We start from the raw sequence: 23938 nt of genomic DNA on the forward strand, positions 1-23938 counted from the left end.
CATTCATTTGTCCAGATGCCTTTAGTTTGTGTACCATGTACATAATGCTGTGCAAACCCTCCTGGACTATGTTAAAAATAGAAAGCACAGGTATTAGCCCGCCTGTGTTCTTGTAAGATTGCTTTCCATCTCTTTCACAGAGAAAACACCCTCCTTGGAAGGATTGAGAAGATAGTGTGGTGTTGAGAGCTTTGGTTTCCCATCCCACTTCTGGCATGGAACTGTGGGAACTTAGGCAATTAGTCAAACTCTAAGCCTCTATTTCTTCATTTGTGATATGATAATAGTACAGGATATTAATGTAGATCCCCAGTCCCTTATCTGCAATTTCAAATTCCAGAAATCTCGCAAAACAGAGCTTTTTTAAATAACTCATTTGATGTCAAAATCTGACCTGATCTGAACTTGGTTGGCTCCAAAACCTTACTTGAACTGATATGAGGCTATTTATAGTCTTCATTTAATCCCATTTAATGAGAATATTCATATTTTGGCTGAATAAATACAAATGTATTTGATTACAGGATGTTATCCCAGATGCTATTGGAAATGTTTTGTAATTTATGATACATGTATTCCCTTTTTAAAATCTGAACAATTCTGAGTCTGGGAACCATCTGACTATAAGTTCTTTAAGATAAAAGGTAGGGAACCTGTTCCTACTTCATAAATTTTGGTGGGGGGAGAATTTAATGAGACAATAAATGTGTAGTGTATTATGTACTGCTCCCTTCTTTTCCTTTTTTCCCTACCTCCATCATTGCAAAATCAGAAAAGTACCAATGGAAATGCAAAATAAATTTTATCCAGTGCAGAGCAGGAAGTGAGCAAAATTTGTCTTCTTTATTGCTCCACTTCTCTTTGAGAACTTCTCTTCCTCCAGTTCAGCATTTCTCTCTTGGCTATCAACCTTGTCACTACATATATAATATATGTATAAAATATACATATACATATACATATATATATATTAGCTTTCAACTAAGTTATAAAGTTTAAATATTTTTAAACAAAGCCCCAGTGAAATACTCTAATGTGTAATAAAAGCCACAGCTTATTAAACCAGGGCTTTAGGCCTCTGTAGTGACTTCCTCAACATATGACCTTGGATTTGTCATGTAATCTCAGAGTCCCAGTTACTTCATCACCAAAATTGAGATAATGTCTGACATCTGACAAAGGCAGATGACTGGATGGAGTGATCTTTTGAGGTCACTTCCAGCTTTAAAATCTGTGAGTTTCTGGGTTCCCAAGAGACAGAAGACATTCCTAAGTCTTTAGATCTCTGTTTAGGCTTCCACCTGCTGTGCTAACCTCGTGAAGGGCCCAACTCAGGCTGTACTGAGTAAGAGAGAGATCTAAAGACATTGGGAATATCTTCTGCCTCCTGAAAACCTAGAAAGTCACAGATCTTAAGGCTGGAAGTGACCTCAAAAGAGATCCCTTCTCACCAGCAGTCAGTGAATGGAAAGGTATGAAGTAGTTGATGGGGAAAAGGAAGAGACAATGAAGAGGTAAAGTTAGAGTGTGTTTGCTTGAACAGAGTGTGTTTTGGCCTAGTCTATGTATTAGTAAATTGCAAAGTGTGCTTGCATCAAGGATTCAGAGACCAAGTCAAGCTCTCATGTGAGCAGGGACAGAAAGCATGTGCCTGGGTTTTTCCAAGTTGAAAGAAAGCACAGAGGCTTTCTCAAGAGCTTTTAAGACAGGTCATTTTGCTTTAATACTAAGTGAGTGCCTATTTGAGAGCAGACACCTGGCTCAAATCTGGACTGCACTACCTGCAACTGTATGACCATGACCAAGTCATTTAACTTTCCCAAACCTGAATCTCCACATCTGGAAAGTGATAGTAATAAATACATCCCCCAGGGTCATTATGAGCTAATGCATGTAAAGTATTTCATACAGTGCCTATCACGTGGTAGTGTTCGGTAAAGAGGAGTGGGTTAGTACTGACAAGAATTTGAGCTCTGAAAGAGAACTGAAGATGTTTTTGTTTGTTTGAGAAGAAATGTGTATCAGGAGAAATACATATTCCTTTCCCTGATAAGCCTTTTAAACAGGTGACGCATAGAAGTGGAAGCCTACATGGCCAATAATCATATGAAAAAATGTTCAACTTCTCTAATGGAGATAGATGCCAATTAAAACAATAGTGTGGTAATATATTTAACCTCTGTTAGATTTTTAAAATTTAAAAAACAGGCCAATTCCAATTTTGATGAGAACACAGGTATATCCAAACTTTCATATAATGCTGGTGGGAAAGTAGCTTTGAGACCAAGGTCGCAATATCTCGTAAGACTTACTATGCTCATACCCCATAAACTAATATTGTCTCCTCTAGAGAAACTATTTCAGTTATGGCTGTGTTCATCTCTGTAGCAATGTTTTTTAACAGTGTACAGTCAGAAACCACCCAAATGCCCATCATTATGAGAGAGCCCATATAAATTATAGTGGAAGAAAATTATGTGATACTATTAATTAGCAGTAAAATAATTTAATGTTGAATGACAATGCAAGTTTACCACGGAGTATGATCTTTAAAAATTAAAATTAATAAAATAAATCTTTGTATCACTTATACATAAAACAAGAATCTGCCCTATATTATCTGAATTATACTGGTTCCTCTGAGGATAAAACATGAGACTGGGGAGGGAAACATAGGAGAACTATTTATCAGTAACTTTATATTTCATTAAAAATGACATCTCAGGTGACAAAAGTTAATATTTGTTCATTTCAAGTTTTAAGAACATGAGTGCTTTTCATGTGTCCTCAGCACTCTTTTTGTATTTTGATGTGTTTTCCCAAATTAAAAGATACCGACAAAAAATAGGCACTGGACGTACTGGTGCTGTGCCCAGAGCAGTTTGCTTCATCTTAAGAATTAGGATATATAGTATATCTACTTCAGGTGTTACAGATATTAAGTGATATAACATACATAAAAGTGCCCTTTAAACCACAGAGCAATCTGTTCTCCTCATTAGTAATGTTGTCATTGTCACCATCACCAGTTCTTCACACTTCGCTGAGTGTGACATAAGTGTTCAGACTGTGCTCCATGGAACTCTAGATGACATCATGGATTCCCAAGGCATCTCTAAAGCCTGTTAGGCACTGTTTGGGGAAACAGGAACACAGGATTTCAGGCCTTCTCATGACCTGTTTCAATTTGAAAAGCTTTGATTTTTACCTCTTTTCGCCTTGGGCTTCCAAATAAGGTTTCCTTTAAAGAAAAACTATGTAGCTTCGTAATAACTATACATCTTTAACCATCACGTTGGCTGTGTAAGAATAACCCTATTGTTTAAAATTAAATTATATCTGATTCTGATCCTGCAACTCTATTCCACCTGACTGATGGGAAAATCAGTATCCATTAGTGGCTCTCCTTTTCTACCTTGCTACCCCCAGGATCATGCAAGGTTCTATAGATCTTATGCAAAGGAGAGCATTTCAAGAGAGCCCTCTGGCCTACAGTGCATGTAGCCATTTCTGATAGGCTTTTCATACAAGGTGATATAAACCTGAAGTGGTTCAGTGGATCCTGAATGACCAGGACACCTACTGTGATTGGAGACCACGTGTTTGAGTCTAGCCACTTGAGAGAACCATGCAGCAACTCCCCTCAGAGGACCAGACACCACTCTAAGACACCTTGTAGGTTCCAAACAGGTCCTTGATACTTGAGGACCCCCCAAAACACAATTGCCTTGTAGCAGGATCAATTACCTCCACTTTTGCAAGAGTACGTAAGCAGGCCACCACCTTGGAATCGAGGAGACACAATAATTGTGTCTCTTGACTGAGGAATGTGGAGAACTGTGTACTCATAAAGCCTATGGCTGGCTCCATGTTGCATGCCCCACCCCTATGCAGGTGGGCCATGGGGCCCTTCCCCTTTCCCCTGGATGTCATCTTAAAGTGAGATAATACATACAGCTGGGGCAGGGTGGTATTGACTGTGTTAAAAGGAGTTCAGACTTCAACTTAAATTGTGATCCGTTATCAATCACACTGCTTATTCTGAGTTCTATGATATATTTGTTATAAATCCTATAATTGCGTTGTGAACAGTACAATTATATGGATTTTTCCTGTTTAGTGTTTTGTTATTATTTTGTTTAAATGTAAATATTTAAATAGTCAATGAATGGTGAAATCTCATTTTGGCTTTTCTCTATTTTTTAACATATCTTAGGCTGAAAAAAAAAAAAAAAGAAGTTACCACTTGATTCTTGAGGTTTCCCTAAGACTCTGTGCATCATAAAGGATTGGACCTCTAATTTAATAATTTCCTCTTTTCTCAGTCTCTGCTGGTAGCCCAGTGCCTCATTACCCTGTTGCTGCAGCTCTGGCCTCATCTAGTCAGTGACATCCTGCTGCCACCACCAAAGGCACACTCAGTTCAATTCTGAGTCCAGGAGACTTATCCCTTGATGCAGGACAAATTGGGGTGCTTTAGAGCTCTGCCCAGACAGCACCTGAATGATGAAGCTATAGCCAAAAGACCCAGTAAGGTCCAACCTAATGATTTAGTTGGTGGAAGAAACCATGGTGATATAGTGGCCTGCTGCTTGGGGAAAGGCTCAATATGTAAAAACTACTCTGAAAGGAGTCACCAAGGTGCAGACGCTTCTATGCTCTGCCAAATAGACATCTAGGGCTGGGGAGTTTTCAGCTCTATGAACAGATCCAAAAGCTGACATAAATTTTGGACCATGTACAATCCAAAATGGTACAAAACAGCAAACTTCATCTAAATTCCCTCCCATCACTGTTCCTCTCTTGCCTGTCTGCAAGCTATGCCTCACATCTTTATCTTGTACATTCACCATGACTTTTTTTTTTTAATTGACAAGGTCATAAGTTCATTTCTCATGGAAAATCACTCTTTAGCCTACTCATTTAAATATATTTGAGACCAATATTAAGAAACATAGCTATCCTTACTCTGTAACTGGAAGAGAAAAAAAATCTCAGAGCTCAATTTGGACAAAAGCATTTGAAAATAAAACAAAGGATATTTTCAGAGGTTAATGTCCCTGGAATTTATACAAGTGGTGGCCATGTCCACTGACCTTGAGAATGCCAATTACAGATACTCTGCTGTCTGATTAGAGAATTCTCAAGTTCAGAAACAGTACATTAAGTCAAAGTGTAGGTCTTTGAATTCTGATTAATGAATTTGATTAACCATTTACAATTACAGAGTGATTTAAAAGCATCCCAAAACCATCACTGATCTTTAATCTGGGTTTAAGAAAGCTAAATATCTAATGCTGAGAACTGTTTTGTGGCTGGAATGGTTTCCTGAAAAAGCATTGCAGAAAATACTCTGTTAAATAGTTTCACTTAACAGCTGTGGTATAGGCATATTTAGAGTTCCATTGGCCTCAATGGGTAATGTTCACAGGAACCACAAATACTAAAGTTTTGTAAGATCATTTTTGGTAAGGAATAGGAAATTGCCCAAATGTTGTTTAAATTACGAAAATATGGGGTCTGAAAATTGAGCATCTGAGATTATACGTGTGTGTGTGTATACATGTACATCCTGTAGTTCATCCTTACCAGGAGCTAACAAAAACATGATTTATTCTTCTGGCAAAAAGTCCTTGAAAAATAAAACCTATTATTTTCTGCTTGGAGCTGAGTTTCCTATCCAATATTTAGTTCGAAGTATTATAGAAACAGAAACCAAATTACACATTGTCATCAGTTTAGAACAGCATCACTTTGACTCTAGATGAGGTTGAAAATTTCAGCGTAAGAAACACCTCCTCGATCATGTGGCAATATATGTTTCTGAAAGTAAAGGCCATAGGGTTAGTACAATAATCTCAAGATTAGTGGTCATCTCCAGGGAACAACTAGATCCAAAATTTTCTTAAAATGTGTCTGTGATAGTTACTACTTTCCACTGACCAAAATATATGTATCAAATGAGGTTTATAGGTCATGTTTAATTTAAAAAAAAAAACACTTTAAGCCTTGATTATTTTCAGAAATAAATGATTTGGGTACTCTCATTTTTGCTACTTTTTAAACTTAATATTGTGACAAAGTATACACAAAAAGCATGGGGAAAATACTTTGTACATTTATAATTATTTTACTTAGATTGTTAGTGTTTTGAAACAAAAGGTTTGATTTTAGATTGATCAGAGAGTCCATGATAGACCTTGCTTAACCCTTCTTTTATGAGTCCATCTTTGCCACCATTCTCCTGTCTGAAGGATATCTACCACCATTTCTCCTGCTTTCCTAGATAGCTGAGATCAGAAACGCAGTTCTCTGGTGACGCCTTAAGCATCAAATTGCATGTATTCACACACAGAGAACAGGCACCCATAGCTATTTCTTCCAATACAAGAAAAACATAAACAAAGAATATGTACTTTTGCTTTTTCAGGAAGTCTTAACATATTTGGAACCCTGGACTCATTATCTTTAATAAGAATAATTGGGGCACCTGGGTGGCTCAGTGGTTGAGCATCTGCTTTTGGCTCAGGTCCTGATCCTGGGGTCCTGGGATCAAGTCACGTATCAGGCTCTCTACAGGGAACCTGCTTCTCCCTCTGCCTATGTCTCTGCCTGTCTCTCTGTGTCTCTCATGAATAAATAAATAAAATCTTAAAAAAAAAAGAAGAAGAAGAATAGTACCTGTCCAGATGATGCACATGAAGCCTGTACTGTGCCTGCCTAGCACACATTAGAGCTCTGTGCTTGCTAATTATCTTAATCATTAAGCAAGAACCTTATTGAATCTTGCAGGCTGATGTACAATGAAACAATTATTGAGTAATACCTTAGTTCTTCTGGATAGAGACTGATCTCATCCTCAGGGTTCTTTCCACATTAGTAGGAATGGTCAACATTCAGAGTAGTTTTTGTTTGATATTATTTGGATCTGAATGCATTGATCTACCCTGGAAATGACTGATCATTTTTAGTTTTGGCTAAACCGTGGTTCAAACTGTAATATCCAAAAAATTCTTAGGTTACTGACATGCAAATATAACATTAAAAATACGATGCCAGAATGTTTATTGAATGAAAGGACTTTCAGACAGAGTTTGCTAAGCTAAACCTATGAAATGAAACTGGATCTGGTGATAAGGTCACTGAGCTGATGGAAACAAGGGCACTGCGGACACAACTTTCATTTCATTCATTGAAACAAATTAATTGTATCAATTATGTAGTAATCTATTCCATTCTATCTCTTGATTCTTTTGAGGGTACTGAAAGAGGATCAGAGTATGCATAGCTGTCTCCCAACACATAGGTTTTCTTAGATAGAGAGTATTGTAAAGCAGCTGGGCAGGGAGAGAGTAGAAAGAATATTAAGAGAGTCAAGACTATCTTAGCTGAAGTGTTAGCAAAGCCCTGATGTGGGGTGGGCTAAAGCAATCCAAGCTAGAAGACATAGGGAGGTGCAAGTGGCTAGAGGCTGGGTAGTACAAGATGCAGACTCTAGCAGTAAGGGCTCTGAGGTGGCATCCAGGAGATCTCATAAAGGAATCAGTAAACATTGTGTAACTTCACCTTTGTAAGTATATAAGCTGAATAAGGAACACACAGGCTTAAAAAATAATAGAAAGGAACATATTATAGGCACTCTGTATTATTTAAACAAATAAATACCATCTTTTCTATCTTACAGTTTTTCCAGTCTTGCTTGATAAGGTGCCATGATGGAAAAATTCTGGATTTACCCAAATGAAATATTTTCATCACAAAATTTTTATGTGACAAAATGATTCATACTATTCCTTTAAACTATTAGTTTCTGAAAGCATTACCAATTAACCATGATTTATTTTTTAAAAAAGACTTTCAGGAGTCAATTTATTATCTGTGCTTATTTCAACTTTAGCAGAAACCCACCTTTTTTTAATGTTTAGCATTTAGCTTGGAATTTTACCCTTTAGAATGCAGAGTAATGGAGATAGAGAACTGAAGTAAAGAAAAACTAAAATGAGGTGTCGAAACCATGGTCCAAATGCAGCTGAACTTAGCATATCTTCTCATCACAGGTAAAGGAGGCCAAGGGGCAAATACCTGCAGATAGGGGTTCAGGCAGGACCCTGTGCCAAGGCAAGCCCTTAGCTGTAGATCAGAACAAAGATGTTGATGAGGGTAGCAGGAAGTAGGGCAAGGTGGTCTGATCAGCAGCCCCTCTTTGATCAATTTGTCTCAGAACTTGGGTGTGCTGACATCCTCACATAGCCTCAAATAAGGACTCCCCTGTCTGAGCCCAGCCCATCATTAGGCTCAGAGGCAACTTGACAGCAGTGAATCAGCCAGCTCCTGAGCCAGAGGTCACTGGGACATTGGTTCTATAGGCAAATCTAGGATCCAATTAGAAGACTTGTGATTCTAAGCCTTCTTTTCTTTTTTTTTTTTTTTCAGTTCTTTATATATTTATTTTAAAGACTTTATGTATTTATTCATGAGAGACACAGAGAGGGAGAGGCAGAGACATAGGCAGAGGAAGAAGCAGGCTCCATGCAGGGACCTCAATGTGGGACCTGGTCCAGGGACTCCAGGATCATGCCCAGAGCCGAAGGCAGAGGCTCAACCACTGAGCCACCCAGGAATCCCTTAGTTCTTTATTTAAATATAATGTATTTAACCTATGCTGTATTATGAGTTTCAGGGGTAGAATTTAGTATTCATCAGTTGCATATAACCCCCCTCCCCTTGCTTTCTTACTACATCAGGTGCCCTCCTTAATGCCCATCACCCAGTTACCCCTTCCCCACACACCTCCCCTCTAGGGATCCTTAGTTTTTTTTTCCCTAGAGTTCAATATTTCTTATAGTTTTCCTCTTTGTGATTCTAAGGATTCTTTTATTCAAACATTCTCTCCTTCCTCCTGGGCTAGCACTGGCAGGATACTTTCAGACAGGGATTTCTCCAACTTAGTGAAAAGGACTAACCCTTCATTCTCTCTGTGTCCAGACTATGTCATCTAAGCCTTTTTTCCACTGCTTATCAATCCAGCACAAAACATGCCCCCTGTGATTCTCAGATCTGAGGAGTTAGATGCTCCCTTTTGTTTCTGAGTTCTCATTGCCTGGGATCATATTTTCTGTGCATGTATGTTTGTGTACTTACAGAAATACATCTCAGTATTTATGCACATGTGGAATGCTTGCTCTTACCCACAGAAGAAACCTGGTGTCAGCAGAAGCATTAATTGTGTTTCTGTTTATGCGTCTATTCCCCAGCAAGAACTTGTGCCTTAATTATACATGTTAGTAAGTAAAAAATGTTTGCATTTCACATATATGTATATGCATATGTATATATATATATTACAATCTTTATGGTAGAAAGGCCCATGAAGTATAATATTTAGTTGCATAATTTTCTCTCCTTTTCCCTTGATATTTTCACTTCAGCAACAAGGTTGAACAAACTCATATAAGTATGTGTGCTCACCCTAACAATCATCATTAATCTTTGCTTTCTTCATCCTTGTTTACTATAAGACTGAGTTAATGTGTTTCTGGAGTTTCTCAAATTTTTCTACAGTAATACTTCATATTTTTGAACAAGTAACTTTACAAAAGATGGCAGGAAAGGCACATGGTTGCATGAGGATTTCTGAGACAGACATAACTTATAAGTGATAGAAAGCTGGTATTTATGATGTTTAGGATATTTTTTTAAGCTGGGGCATAAGCATTTCCAATTCACTAGAAGAGGCAGTGGGATGCCAAAGAATTATATCCCCCCTCCTGGGACTGAAGGTGCCCTGGAGGAACAGTCTTCCACCTCACAATCCAGAAAGGATGGGGACAGGCAAGGAGGAGTGTAAGAGGAACTGGACAGTGATTGAGGAATGATGGCTAAAATTAGTTCTTGTTTCCCCTCCCTTACCATTAGCAGACAGTCTGCTTCTCCAGCTGGCTTCTCTTGAAGTCAAAAAGTTAACCTTTTCCCTGCCTTGCAAGGACAAAGCATGTTATACTCTTGCCTGTCAGTGTGGCTAGACTTTTTTAAATGAGAGATGAAAGATATGTATACAAATTGTCTTATAGATTTTTCTTTTCAGATTAGGCCTAATAAAGCAAATGCAAGTGCCAACTATATGAATGCAGTATTTTTATGTTTAATATGTCAATAACAGCTGAATTTTTTTTGAGACTGTTATAGATAGTAGCAGCACCTTGCATGCATTATACTATTTTTCCTCAAAGTAACCTTCTAAGACAGGCGTTTTTATTTCCCCTTATCCACAATGAAGAAAGTGAGCCAGAGAAGTAAACTTGCCTATTGTCATTGTCCATTCAGGCTGCTATAACAAAATGCCACATACTGGGTATCTTTTACAAACAGTAGAAATTTATTTTGCACAGTTCTAGAGGCTGGATGTCTGATGTCAGCATGCGGGCATGGTCAGGTGAGGACCCTCTGTCTAGTCATAGACTTCTAATTGCATGGGCACATGGTGGAAGGAGCTCTGTGGGGACTCTTGAATAAAGGCACTAATTCCATTCATGAAGGCTCTCTGCTTATGACCTAATCGCTTCCCAAAGGCCCCGCCAACTGATACCATCACCTTTAGGGGTAGGATTTCTGTTTTCTCTCCCCTTCCTTCCTTCCTTCCTTCCTTCCTTCCTTCCTTCCTTCCTTCCTTCCTTCCTTTCTTTCTTTCTTTCTTTCTTTCTTTCTTTCTTTCTTTCTTTCTTTCTTCCATTTATTTGAGAGAGGGAGGGAGAGAGGGAGAGCACACAGGGAGAGGGAGAGGGAGAAGCAGACTCCCTGCTGGGCTGGGAGCCTACCGTGGGGCTCAATCCCAAGACTCTGAGATCATGACCTGAGCTGAAAGCAGAGCCAGCTGAGCCACCCAGGTGCCCCAGGGGTAGGATTTCAACATAAGAATTTGGGGGGCACACAAACATTCAGACCATACCACCCATGGTTTCCTAACTAGTTAATGGTGGGACTGGAGTCCCCTGACTCCAGAACCTATGCCCTTAACCACTGCAATGATCAATGAAGGAAAAAAGAATTATTGAATAAATGGATATAGAAAGTAAAATTACATCACATAGTGTAAGTGCTCAGGAAATATCTTTTGAATAAAGTCTGCCCTTGATGTCACCATGAGGCAAATCACTCTGGCTTCATACTGCTGTCCTTTAGATTTTGTGTATTTTGTGTCCATGTGTGTGTCTTTGTATGTCCACTAAGATCTAAAATATCTAAACTAAATTGAATGTAGGTAGTCTACGTATAATAGAAAACAACTCACAAAGAATGCTCAATGTATAATAACACTTCTGTATCCTTGCAAGTGAGAGCAAAGATACATGTCAAAGTGCAATCTAAAAAGAATACAAACTAGTCAAACAGTGAAAAACAGAAAAATTCACACCCCCGAGGTCTCCATTTTTCCCCACCTGTTATGTGTAAAGGTAACACTGCTGGTCAGAGTATTTTGTGAATCTCAGGCAGGTACCATTTCAAAGCAGTGAGCACATACAACACCTTGAGGACTTGCTAAAAACCAGACTCTCCAACCTCATCTCCTAGGATTGTTTATATGTCTAGATTGGGGCTTCAGACATCTGTATTCTTAACAAGCATCAACCTTTTAGAATGTTGATTTGTTCATTGAAGAAGAGCCCTAAGTTAAGAACTGCTTCTGTTTGTTCTCCCAAGACAGGAAGGCAGGTTCCTGTACTTTGCTTCCTAAAACCACATGCATCGTTTTGCTTGTATTAAATAAAATTTTGACTGCATTCATTTTGCTTGATAAGTGGCATGTGACTACAGTACATAGTAATTACATGTTCCTGAAGACTACTTGGTAATTTGCACTTAATAAGACCAAAAATAATTACCCTGTACTCCAATCTAGAAAACATAAATAATCGTAAATATATGGTACTCACCATGTAATTACTTTGCCACTCCACTCAACTCTCCATAAGATTGAGCAGTTACTGAGGAAGTAAAGAATCATAACAAAATATTCCCTATTTTGCCTGATAAACTAAAGCAACTCAATCATAACATTTGCATTTTCAGGCACATTTTCTTAGGTTCAGAATTTAAATCAGAGAAAATTTAGAAGAAAGAGCATTCTTTAGCTCTTTGGGGACTTTCTGATTTGACCTTTTACTTAGTAGTGCTAGACAATTTCCCTGAAATTCAAACAATTTCCAAACCCTTTAGGAATATGACATAACCCACCTGTCTGGGATGACCTTTCAAAGCCACTTCTATTTCTGTTCTCTGACTTAGTGAAAGAGTGATTAGATTTTAGGTCTCAGACATATTTTTATGGAGAAGAGAGACAGAGGCTCGAATTTCTCAGAAAATTTACTTGCTGACGGTTAGACTTGAGGCTTGCTTTGCTCCTGATGGGATGAATTCCAGGAGGCTTTCCACATAGCATAGGACTCTGTGTGGTGTTTCTACCTTCCTCAACCATGGTTCTGCACAGTCTTCAAGACAATCTATAATTAGAATCAGGTATTTGTAAGGCATACAAGGAACTTTAGAGACCTTCCATGACTACAAAAGCAGAAGAACGTAGGTAGACATCATAATGATTTGTAGTGGTTTGGATTGTGTGTGTGTGTGTGTTTGTCTTCAGAGAATATAAGCCCCAACACTGCAGTTTTGAAATTCCTGTCATCTTATTATTGCCCGCTCACCAAAAGCAACCCCACACTGATGAAGATCACTGTGACTCTTGAAAGGGCAGGCCGGTAGGTGCAGAAAGAAGAAAGTTGAAGGAAGATTCATTCATTCATGCACTCATTCATTCAGCAAATACCAGCTGAAAATCAATTATGTACCAAGTTGTTTAGACATAGGAATATTGTAACAAATAAAACAGGAAAGTTCCTTGATCATGTGGAGCTTAAATTCCAGTGAGCAGAGCATGCAAATACCATCAGATCTCTTAAAATGTTTGTGTTGACCATGTGAATTTATTCCAGTGCTACCGATATATTAGGGAATAGTTTAAGCACAATGTGAATTTTGTGTTTTCTTAAGCATGATTTCATCTATGAGAAACATTAGAACACAGAAAACTGCACCAGGTTCAACTGAGTCACATAGGATAGGAATATGCAAAATGGGGGCGAGCAGCCACCTCAACCATCTACAGCTACCTCCGTTTTCTGAGTGTGTTATAGGCCACATCTGGTGTTTCAGCTGTCCATCTGATTTCACACAATAGCGTAGCCCTCCCCTACTGCCTACTTACACAGGCAAACCTCAAGTGTTTTTCAAGATAAGGTGACATATTTATTGTGGTATATATGAATATCTTGAGCACATAACATAAATAAGACTGTGTTACATTTTTATTGTTCCCATCTTTTTTAATGTGCCACTGATGAAGTTTTTGAGTATTTGGCCCACAACCTCATTTTTGCCATAAGCCCAGTGGTTCATATTGTACAACTACAGGTGCAGCGATTTTTAGGAACACGTATGTCATGTTATGGCAGAACTATTTGCAAACAAGCAGAGTACCAAATAAACGAGGTAATTCCAGGTAATGGTAAATGCTTTGAAAAAATTAAATCAGGGAATGAGATTGAATGGCCACGGAAGCCTCTCCAGAAAGGTCAAATTTGAACCTGGCACCGAATAACACGAAGGAGCCAGCCATGCAAAAATCTGTGGTAACAGCATTTCTGAGCATTCAGCCTTTCAAAGCTGAAGTGGAGGTGTTGTGGGGAGCAGAATTTTGAGGGAGGAGATAAGTGCAGAGGGCCCAAAGCAGGAATAAGCTTGGAGTGCTAGAGGAACAAAGAGGGCCAGTGCATGAAACAGAGAGGTGGGAACAGTAGCTGGGCCCCAAATCATAAAGATGTAAGTAACTGGAATTTTAAGTGTGATGAGAAAACGTTAGAGGATTTTTTTTTCACGGCCAGTAGCAGAATCTACTCCGTTTACAGATGAATATGAGATCTGGGGGGTTTATGCTTCTTTTTTTTTTTAAGATTTTATTTATTTATTCATGAGAGACACAGAGAGAGGCAGAGACACAGACAGAGGGAGAAACAGGCTCCACGCAGGGAGCCCGATGTGGGACTCGATCCCAGGACTCCAGGATCATTCCCTGGACCAAAGGCAGGCGCTAAACCACTGAGCCACCCAGGTGCCCCAGTTTATGCTTCTCATACAAGGTTACATCTCAAGCCAGAACCTAGGTCTCACATATCTTTGTGCATGGGAATAGAATACACACACAGTAATCCATAGGTGAATCCTTCATTTGAACTCTGAGGAAGAAAATACCGATTGGAAAATTTTCTCAGACTGTCCAAAAACAGATTCTGGATCCATCATTAATTGCTTCCTCAAGCATGATGGTATTGGGAAGAAGTCCAGTTTAACAGTTTAACCAGGCTATGCCCCATATCCTGTTTCTTTCCACGGGTAAAAGGAAAATAGGCCAGACAAAATGTCAACTAAGCCATCATAGATGTTAGCAAGATTTCTAAGGCAGCCAGTCCTGCTCAGAGCAACTGCCGGAGCCCAGATCTACCCACTGTGAATAGTGCTCTTAGGAAGTCTAATGATGCAGTTCAGTGGAAGTAAGGATTGCTTTCTCTGTTCTCCCAAATGACATCAGACATGAGGCATGAGAATTCCCTGACAGTGGGTTACAAGGCCCAGCAATGAGTCATTGAAAGAAGTTGTAGGATTTCTCCTCTTAGTTAGATTGACACTATTTTTTTTTTTTTTATCAAAGTCAGTCAGAAGACAAAAGAATAAATTTAACCTGACAATAGGCTAAGTGCCACAGGGTAAATGCCTTGGCCCAAAGCAGCCAATTTGGGGTTTCACTCTGCACTAAGCAGAAGAGGCAGCTGCCTCTAAGGGTGTGGTGCTGAGTGTGCTCTGTGTCCCTTATAGGTCAGAGCAGGTGTCCCCCGTGTGCAGTGCCCTGTGGCTTGGAGCTCTCTTTCCCTACTGCCCCCCCCCCCCCCCCCCCCCCCCCCCCCCGCAACTGCTTGCTGCTCCTCATTCCTGGCCCTGCCTTCCATCAGCCAGTCAGCTCTTCATTCAGGACTTTCCTCCAGAATCCTAGTGAGGGGAGGGTGAATGGTGAGATGCTGTGCAGAACAGTGATTTGCAGGCTAAGCTTCTAAGGGTCCCTTTCCAATACTGCGCCCCACCTCCTCAGCCTGTCAGATCTTTGGGGGTAGGTCAAGATCCACATATGATTACTCCTTGCAACCAGAAAACTAATTCTGAACTGCCTCATTCTACATTTACATAATCCTGAGTCCTTTATGCGGCCACGGCATTACCTTTGTAGCTTTTCCAAAGCTGTCATTCACTAAAAAATATTACCAAGCCTTCTACTCACATAGGGTGCCAGGAGACAGGGCAGGTCTCCATTCATTAATTAAATCAATACATATTTGTTGAGTGTGTATAATCTGAGCTATATACTCTTCAAGTGCTAGGAGTTCATTTATGAATAAGATAGACACCCGCCTTCTAGACCTTCTCCTAGAATGTATGTCCCTTTGGCAGTATAGCTCAAGGGTGGCCCTAAGACCATTCCTTAGAGGCTGTTGGGACACTTATTAAAAATTCAAACTCCAAAAAAAAAAAAAATTAAAAAAAAATAAAAAAAATAAAAAAAATTCAAACTCCAGGACCGGCTCCAGACCTCCTGAAGAAAAGGAGTTTTTAAGGACGGAGCCTTGGAATCTGAATTGTTTCAAGCTTCCCTGGAGATTCTTATAAAAACTAAAGTTTAAAAACTACTGCTCCACGGCATGAAGGACTATAGCTAAAGAAATTTTTTCTCCACCTTACAATCTAGCTTAGGAGCTAGCAGATCTTCTGCTGGTAAGACCCTTCAGGGATGTTTTCTCTGGAAGTTGTTTGAATCTTGGTGTGAGGACACCCAGAAAACTCTCATGTCAACAACAGGCTTCTAGGAGCCATGTATTTTGTCATGATTACTTCCTTTATGCCCAGGCCTGGTCATCTTTTAAAATCAGATACTTCTAGGCATGGCTTGGCAACAAACAATGGCCAATTATTTTTACCTTGGTGGAGATAAGGGCTCTGTATCCCTGTTGTTGGTGATAGCCAACAGAGAGCAGAATCCTACAGAAATGTACATTTGTATCCAAGAACATGTCACTAAGATGACATACCAGTCTTCTGGGAAGCTAGGCAGCTGAGACAGCACTAGGGTTTAGGGTATCCAGATGGGAAGGGAAAGAGGAGTCAGAGAGTACCAGGAGGACAAAGAGCTATCAGGGAAGGCTGAGTTCTCCATCACAGCTTTGCCAGCAGCCTGAGCTACTTCAGCTAGTGTTGTCTCTTTAGGACACAAAATGAGTAGATGCAGTCTCCTCTGACCTCCTTGGACTACACTTCTCTGCAACTTGCTCACATCACTGATCCCTTCTGCCTGACATAGAAGAGTTAATTTAAGGCATGTTTGTGTTTTGTTCAGACATATATCACTATCACACACCCTTGCTCAAGGCCCCTACACTGGTCTGTAAAGTTGAGGTCAGGGCAGTACCTATCTGTGTGTAATTCATTTTTGCCACCCCCACACTGCCTAACAGCACTTGCATGGAGAACATGTTAAATAAATGTTTATCAAAAGAATGAATGAACACAAACCGAACGGATGGAAATTTATGGAGGTCAGAGCCTGCCTCTGCCTGATTTATTCAGCCCTTGGCATAGCATCCCATGCAAATAGCCACTTAATACTCATTTCTGATGATCATGAAAGTGATGATAAAACCCTACAAGGGATGACTGAGGATAAAGCTCTTTATTGCTGGTATCTTTTGTTGTAAGCTGCCTCAAATCTCTTTTAGAAGCAGGCAGGGTATAAATAATAAGTTAAGTGGATAGGGCTTTAAACCCTTGGCTCTGCTCCAGACTCTTCAGCTCCTCTCTTACCCCCAGGGCTAAGCAGCCTTCTGGGGTTGAGAGGTGAGGAGAATTTTTTTCATTCATTCAACAAATAAGTCTTGAAAGCCAGTTCATGCTTCTCTTAAGCAATAACGTTGCTCCAGGGTTTCTTGATGAAGTAACTTTGTGAGGTCTCTTTCAAGGCTATGATTCTTGATTCTGCTAGAAAATGTTGGGGGTATTGATGAAGTAATATTGATAAAGTCCCAGAAGTGTCAGAGATTTAGTGAATATATGCAGGCAGTGGGTCTCCATTGTCACTCCGTCTCTTAATACACTGGCGCCTGGTGAAATTGCTTTAACGCTTTGTTTGGCAGCTGTTTATGTCAAGTCAGATCTTCTCCCAACACCCAAATGAAACCTGATGTGGCCTCACATCATGTAGTAGACGTGTCACCTTGTAGCAAACTGGGAACAAAGGTCTTACTTTGTTTTTAAATGCATCAAAATGGGAATTATTTATGATCAGATTTACCTTTCCTAAGCATTTTGCTTCTGGTGGTAGCTAAATTATACCAGCTGATTAAAATAGGCAATCAATGTCTGCCTGTCAGAGGTGTCTTAACTTGCTATATATATACTTTTGGTAAATATCACAACATTATTTTAATCTGTAAATCGGATTTGTCAGGTCTGATTCATTTAAATGGCTCGCATGCCCCAAATTCCCTCTGACAGCCCCGATGTGGGAGTGTGTCCTCATCTTGAAAAGGTAATATTGCCTGGGGCTTGTTGCTAGCTTAATAGAGGCAAGAACACTATGTGGCAAGAAATAAGAGAAAGACAGACCACCTTTCCTATAACAGGTTTCGGCAAGAATCCAACCTGTCAGCTGTGAAGCATCTTTTCACAGAAATGGGAAAGTACTGACTGAGGTAGAGGAGAGGCCAAAAATATGTGATTTATATCAACAATACTATTTATAATGATAACAAAAATTTATCCGTCAATTACTATGTGGTATGCATTGTGTTAAGTAATTCATAAAAATTAATAATCCCAGTCCATCCCTACAGCAAACTTGTAAAGTAAGTACTATTTTATATGGGCAGAAGCTCAAGTTGATAAAAGTTCAGAAACTTGCTCAGGATTTATCTTGCTCCAGACTACACCCCTAAATTTCAGGCATACAACCACTCTCATTTGAGTTATTATAATGAATTGACTTTTTGACCAAAAAAATGGGACCAAGGAGACCATTGGTTCAGGATTACATCCCCATCCAAGCTTCCTTTGGTTCCCTGAAACCCGGCAGTATCCACTTCAGTAAACCTGTTTACTGTTTCTCAGCCTTTTTTAAATGAGCAGCTCTTTCTACAGTTTTTTTTTTTTAAAGACACTTTTAATATTGTGTGTAAAAATGACAAAAAGTACCTTTTAAGTGAATTAATTATATGCTATTTATCATGGCTTCTTTAGAGGTGCCTGATATGTCCTTTATTTAGTATATAGACAATGCTTAGTGGGCATAAGAATTCAGAGGCCTGTTGCAAGAAATGACAGGGGCTCATGATGAGATGAAAACCAGTGTCTAATTTAGAAAACACACCAAGAGTGCTAGAGGAAATTCCAAGAATTCAGAGATGAAAGTCTTAGTATGCTCTTCTACCACAGTGTAGCCTTGGTTAACAAGGCAGTGAACCTCACTGAGCCTTCATTTACTTACTTTTCCAAAGGAATAGCATTTTACCCACCTCCCAGATTGGCTGGGAAGACCAAATAGGGTTGTGTCTATGAAAGTGCTATATATGTTGTGAAATACTACACAAATGCAAATAAATACAAGGTGGTCGTATTATCCAAATGTTCTAATGTCCAGTCACTGTATAAACAAGATTTTACTTCGGGAAGATTAAACTACTTTTAAACCAACACCATTTTAAATGAGAGTTCTATGAGCCAAGCTTCCCGTATGCCCCAGCAGCTGGCTCATAGTAACAATGCTCCACTGAATTAAACGAATTTTCTTCAACAAAAATTCCTACAGAACAGATGCATTCACAAGCCCCCCCGCCCCCCAACCCTGTAGCCATCAATTTGCAAAGAAAACTCTGTTTTGCTACTTGTTTTGTTCTAGAACTGTTATTTAAATGCAGGGAGAGATTTTCAAAATGAAATTTGACAGGTTTTTTACAAGACCTGCCTGTGTTTATGTTCTCACTCCCCAGGGTACTTCCAGTGGGCTGGGAAAGCTGCCAGAGGACTGGGCTGGAGGTAGAAGTCTCCAGGGGATCTGGGTTTGAGGGTGAGGAAGGGAAGAGCAGAGGGCAATCACAAAATAAGATCAACAGACAGGAAGACAGGGCTGTGGTGTTCCTGCATGGGCAACCAGGGGAGGAAGCCCCTTCCTGTCACTAGAGGAACCTCGGGCCCATGAAAGGAGCAGGACTGGAAGAAAACAGGATGACTGGGAGTGGAGATGGGCCCTCAGAAACAATGCTCCTACCATCTTGCCCTGTCCCCAAGTCACCTGACTTTGTCTTGAGTTTGCAAAGTAGAACCATCATCACCTGTGTTTGCTCCTACCATCCAAACAGTCCTTGTCTCATCTTTCTTCATTCCACCTTATATCCCTGCAGACTTGTGCATCTATGCTAGACCAGACGGCAGCACGCCAGACCTTTCTGAAAAGCACTATTTGTTTAAAGTGAAGTAGTGCAGTCAGTTAGGCAGGGGACTCTTGGTTTCCACTCAGGTCATGATCTAAATCATGAGATCAAGCCCCGTGTGGGGGCTCCACACTGGGTATAGAGCCTGCTTCAGATTCTTTCTCTTTCTCTCTCTCTGCCTGTCTCCTGAGCATGCTCACATGGGCTCGCTCTCTCCAACTCTCTCTCTAAACTAAAAAATCTTTTTTTAAAAGTGAAGAAATCTGAATATATCTTTTACAAAGACTATCAGTCTTATATTGAAAACTTCACGTTCTATTTAAGTACAGCTAAAGCACAGAGGAGAAAAGCAGGCAAATGAATGGAATATTAAAAACAAATCTGCCTTTAGTACTCTGGAGCTGCGTTGGCAAACTCTTTATGTAAAGAGCAAGATAGTAAATACTTTAGACTTTTTGGGTCATATGGTCTCTGTCACAACTAATCTATTCTGCCGTTGTAAGCAGTCAAAGATGATATGAACGTGGCTGTGTTCTGATAAAACTTTATTTACAAACATAGATGGTGGGCTCAGAGTTTGCTGACCACTGCAATAACAATTTTTTTTAAATGAGATACCACTTTGACATGTTGGTAAATTATAAAATGCCTGGATCACTTTCCCCTTTTCCATATGCATGGCAGTGGACTTGCTGTTGTAGCTAAATGAGAGTTGAGTTGGCAACATGGATTCCCTTGGACAGATGTGTTCCCTCTGTAAAGAGCTGTTGGGAGGTTACATGTGTGCATCTACTTCCGTAGGAAAGTATTAAAGAAAGATAACTGGATGCCTAACTAATGAGGAAATTCCCCCACCACCTGTTGAAAGACTGAGCTAAAGGGGCCTCTTTACCCTACTTCTGCCCGTTCCCCCAACACACATTCCCTTTCCCCTTAGTGAGAGTTGGCCTGGGAGAAGGAGCCCCCAAAAGACTCCAGCCACAACCCCAATGAAGTTTCTTGTCTCACTTTCCATGAGTTCCTCCCACCCTACCTTTCATCTCTGGTGGCACCTGGGGTCTGAAGTTCTCTCCCCCAAGCAAAGTGGGTGAGGCTTTCCTGGGGACATTTCCTTTTCAAAGAGGAGCAATTAACTTATAAATGAAACTCCAGCAAAGTCTATGGTCCAGGGGCAGAATTTTAGCCTGTTTTCTTTTGTACTCCAATCCTTCAGAGAATAATTTGCTCCCTCCATTGACTTCACTTCTTGAGAGTCGAATCCCTGCCTTTCAACCATGCACTCCTACCTTTCCTCTTTTGTAAACCACACTCCTCTGGCTTGATAAGGTCTTTACGTGGGGAGAAGTTTTGAGTTAGCACAAGTACAGCACGTATTTGAAACCACAAATCATGAATTTGAGAATGCAGAAAGCTTCCCTCATAGGCATTTGCAAGTGCTATGTGAAGGCCAACATCTGGATGTTGTCTGCAAGTCTCTGCCTCTGTTGGGGCTCTGTCTGTGAAGGAAAGTCAAGTTCCTGGAAGAATTCAGAGAGTGGGAGTCAGAGCTGAGAAGTCGGTTACAATTAGACCTGACCAGTATTTTCTAGAGGATGGAGTTTTATAGTCTCCTAGTAATTAGCAGCAAGCCAGAGAGGGGGTCTGTAACTCATGAATCATTTCTCAAAGGGGGAGATTTGACAATGTCTGCAGACATTTTGGGTTGTCACAACTCAGGGAGTGGGGGGGGGGGGATGGAGGCATACTTATGGCATCTTGTGGGTAGAGGATAAGAATGTCACCTGCCCTACATCCTACAATGCACAGGGGACAGATCCCATGACAAAGAACTGTCTGGACCCTAATGTCAATACTGCCCACATTGGGAAATATGGACTTAAAGGTGTCTCTCATTGTGAACAGCTCCACACCATCAGTAGTGACATGATATTGTGAGTGGATAGGCTGACTTAATCACATGACTCTCCCCACAGGGCAAGTTTCCTTTAGGGTATGAGGGTGGCTGGACAGCAGAGGGCACCACACCCAGCTGGGTTGTGGTGGCAAGAAAGGGTAAGTGGGGGTAAGTGGACATTCTTGTCTCTTGCCCCTGTGCTGAGCTATTGGACCCCTCTCTAATTGGTTCTCTCCCTGTTTGTGGAAATCGGCCTTTATTGAGGACACTGCTGCTTGCCCCTCTGATTCTAATCCCCAGGGTAGGCACCCCTTCCCCTGCCCCCAGGAAAGGTCCCACTTTACTTTTGTATCTACTGTAGGTGAAGGAGCATGTCTGTTCTGCACGAAGAGGGTGATAATAGAGGAGGCAACACCAATTCCAACCCCAACAAAGCCTTCTGATCCTGCAACTCAGAACCTGGGCTCTTCCCTGGGCTCTGAGGAGGCCACAATGTCACCATTTCAGTGGCCCTCTTCTTGCCCCCTTGAGCAGTGGGTTCCCTGGCTGTGTTTTTGCATCTTCTTTCCAATTCTATCTGCTTTCAGTCTTTAAAAATAGATTCAAATTTCTGCCTGCTGATGTCACCTTCTCTTTGTTTTTTTAAAGATTCGACAAATTTATTCTTACATATAAATTTCTTTGGTCAATTTAATGGACTTCAGGGGGGAAGGGAGGTAGATGTATAAGCTATGTCACCCTTCTGTCCATTAGATTTAACACCAAGGAGGTCACTGGTGACTTTGTCAAATAGAATGTGTTGGTAGAAGCCAGATTGCAGTTAGTTGAAATGATTTCCATAAAAAATGGTATTTTGATTATCCATTGCTATGGGACAGACCACCCTAAAACTTAGTGGCATAAAACCATCATGTGTTGTTATCTCTCATGGTTTTGTGCATTGACTGGGTTCAGCTGGGGATCTACACTTGGGTCTTTTATGGTTTGAATGGTGTCCCTCGAAAACATATGTTGAAATCCTAATCCCCAGTACCTCAAAATGTGACCTTGTTTAGAAGTAAGGTCTTCATAGATACAGTTAAGATGAGGTCATCTTGGAGTAGGGTGCACTCTTAATCCAATATGACTGACCCTCTTATAGGAAGAGGAAAGAAACACACAGGGACAATGCCTGGATGACAGAGGCAGAAATTGGATCCATGCAGCTGTAGTCCAAGAAATGCCAAGGATTGATGGCCACCATCAAAAAACAAAAAAAAAAAAAAACAGGAAAGGAAGGATTCTTTCCAGTGTCTCAGAGGGAGCATGGACTTGCTGACACCTAGTTTTAGACTTCTAGCCTTCAGAACTGTGAGAGAATAGATTTCTGCTGTTTTTAAGCTACCCAGTCTGTGGTACTTTGTTACAGCATTCCTAGGAAACAAATACAGGATCTCTCCTACAGTTGCAGTCAGATCATGACTGGGACTGCGATTATCTGAAGGTTCTATTGGGCTACATATCTAAGAGAACTGCTTCACTCACATGGCAGGTGCCTCATCGAGGATGATAGGAACTAAGGCGGGGCGGGATGGGCATTGTTTGTTTTTATCTCCACTCTACCTCTCCACATAGCCAGTTTGGGTTTTCTAATAGTGCAGTAATCTCTAGGTTGGTTGGACTACTTATATGGCACCTAGCTTCTTCAAGAGCAAGTGTTATAGGAGATCCAGGTGGAGAGTGCAAAAGTTCTTTTGACCTAACCTCAAAAGTTATATGATGGGGGGCACCTGGGTGGCTCAGTAGTTGAGCATCTGCCTTCGGCTCAGGTCGTGATCCCAGGGTCCTGGGATGGAGTCCTGCACGGGCTCCCTGCAGAGAGCTGTCTTCTCCCTCTGCCTATGTTTCTGCCTCTTTCTGTGTCTCTCACGAATAAATAAATAAAATCTTATAAAAAACTATATGATGTCACGTTCTTGCATTCTTTCGGCCAAAAAGTAAGTTGCAAGTCCCGCTCAGCTCAAAGAGAGGGAACTAAACAAGGACATGAATACCAGGAGAAACGGTTTGTTGGAGGGTCTTTTTATGGTCTCGCTAACATAGGATAAGGATTGGAAGAAGTTTGATTTCTAAGGAGTAGAAAGGTTGATAGAAAGTTTTCATTTGGTTTTTGATTTGAGTTATTGATGGGAAAGATGCACTAAAATTTGAAAGCTTTAGACTATAGGAGAAATACCTCTTTCATTGTATAAGGACAGAAGGAGGGGAGAGAGGGTAAAGACACATAAATGTGTAGATGGAGAATGGGATGTGGAAGTGTACAGAGAAGTTTAAGGATGTTGTGAGAGTTCCCATGTATTGACTTCTAGTGTCTCTGGGTCTGAAGGAGCAAGATTATCTATTGACACTGTTAAGAAATGTGGTAGGAGAGAGGGAACTTGGGGAGAGTAACTTTTTTGAAAGAGCCACTAACTATAGTACTATAAGAGAA

The sequence above is a fragment of the Canis lupus genome, chromosome 30 (assembly GCF_011100685.1).
Source record: "Canis lupus familiaris isolate Mischka breed German Shepherd chromosome 30, alternate assembly UU_Cfam_GSD_1.0, whole genome shotgun sequence".
NCBI classification, from domain to species: domain Eukaryota; kingdom Metazoa; phylum Chordata; class Mammalia; order Carnivora; family Canidae; genus Canis; species Canis lupus.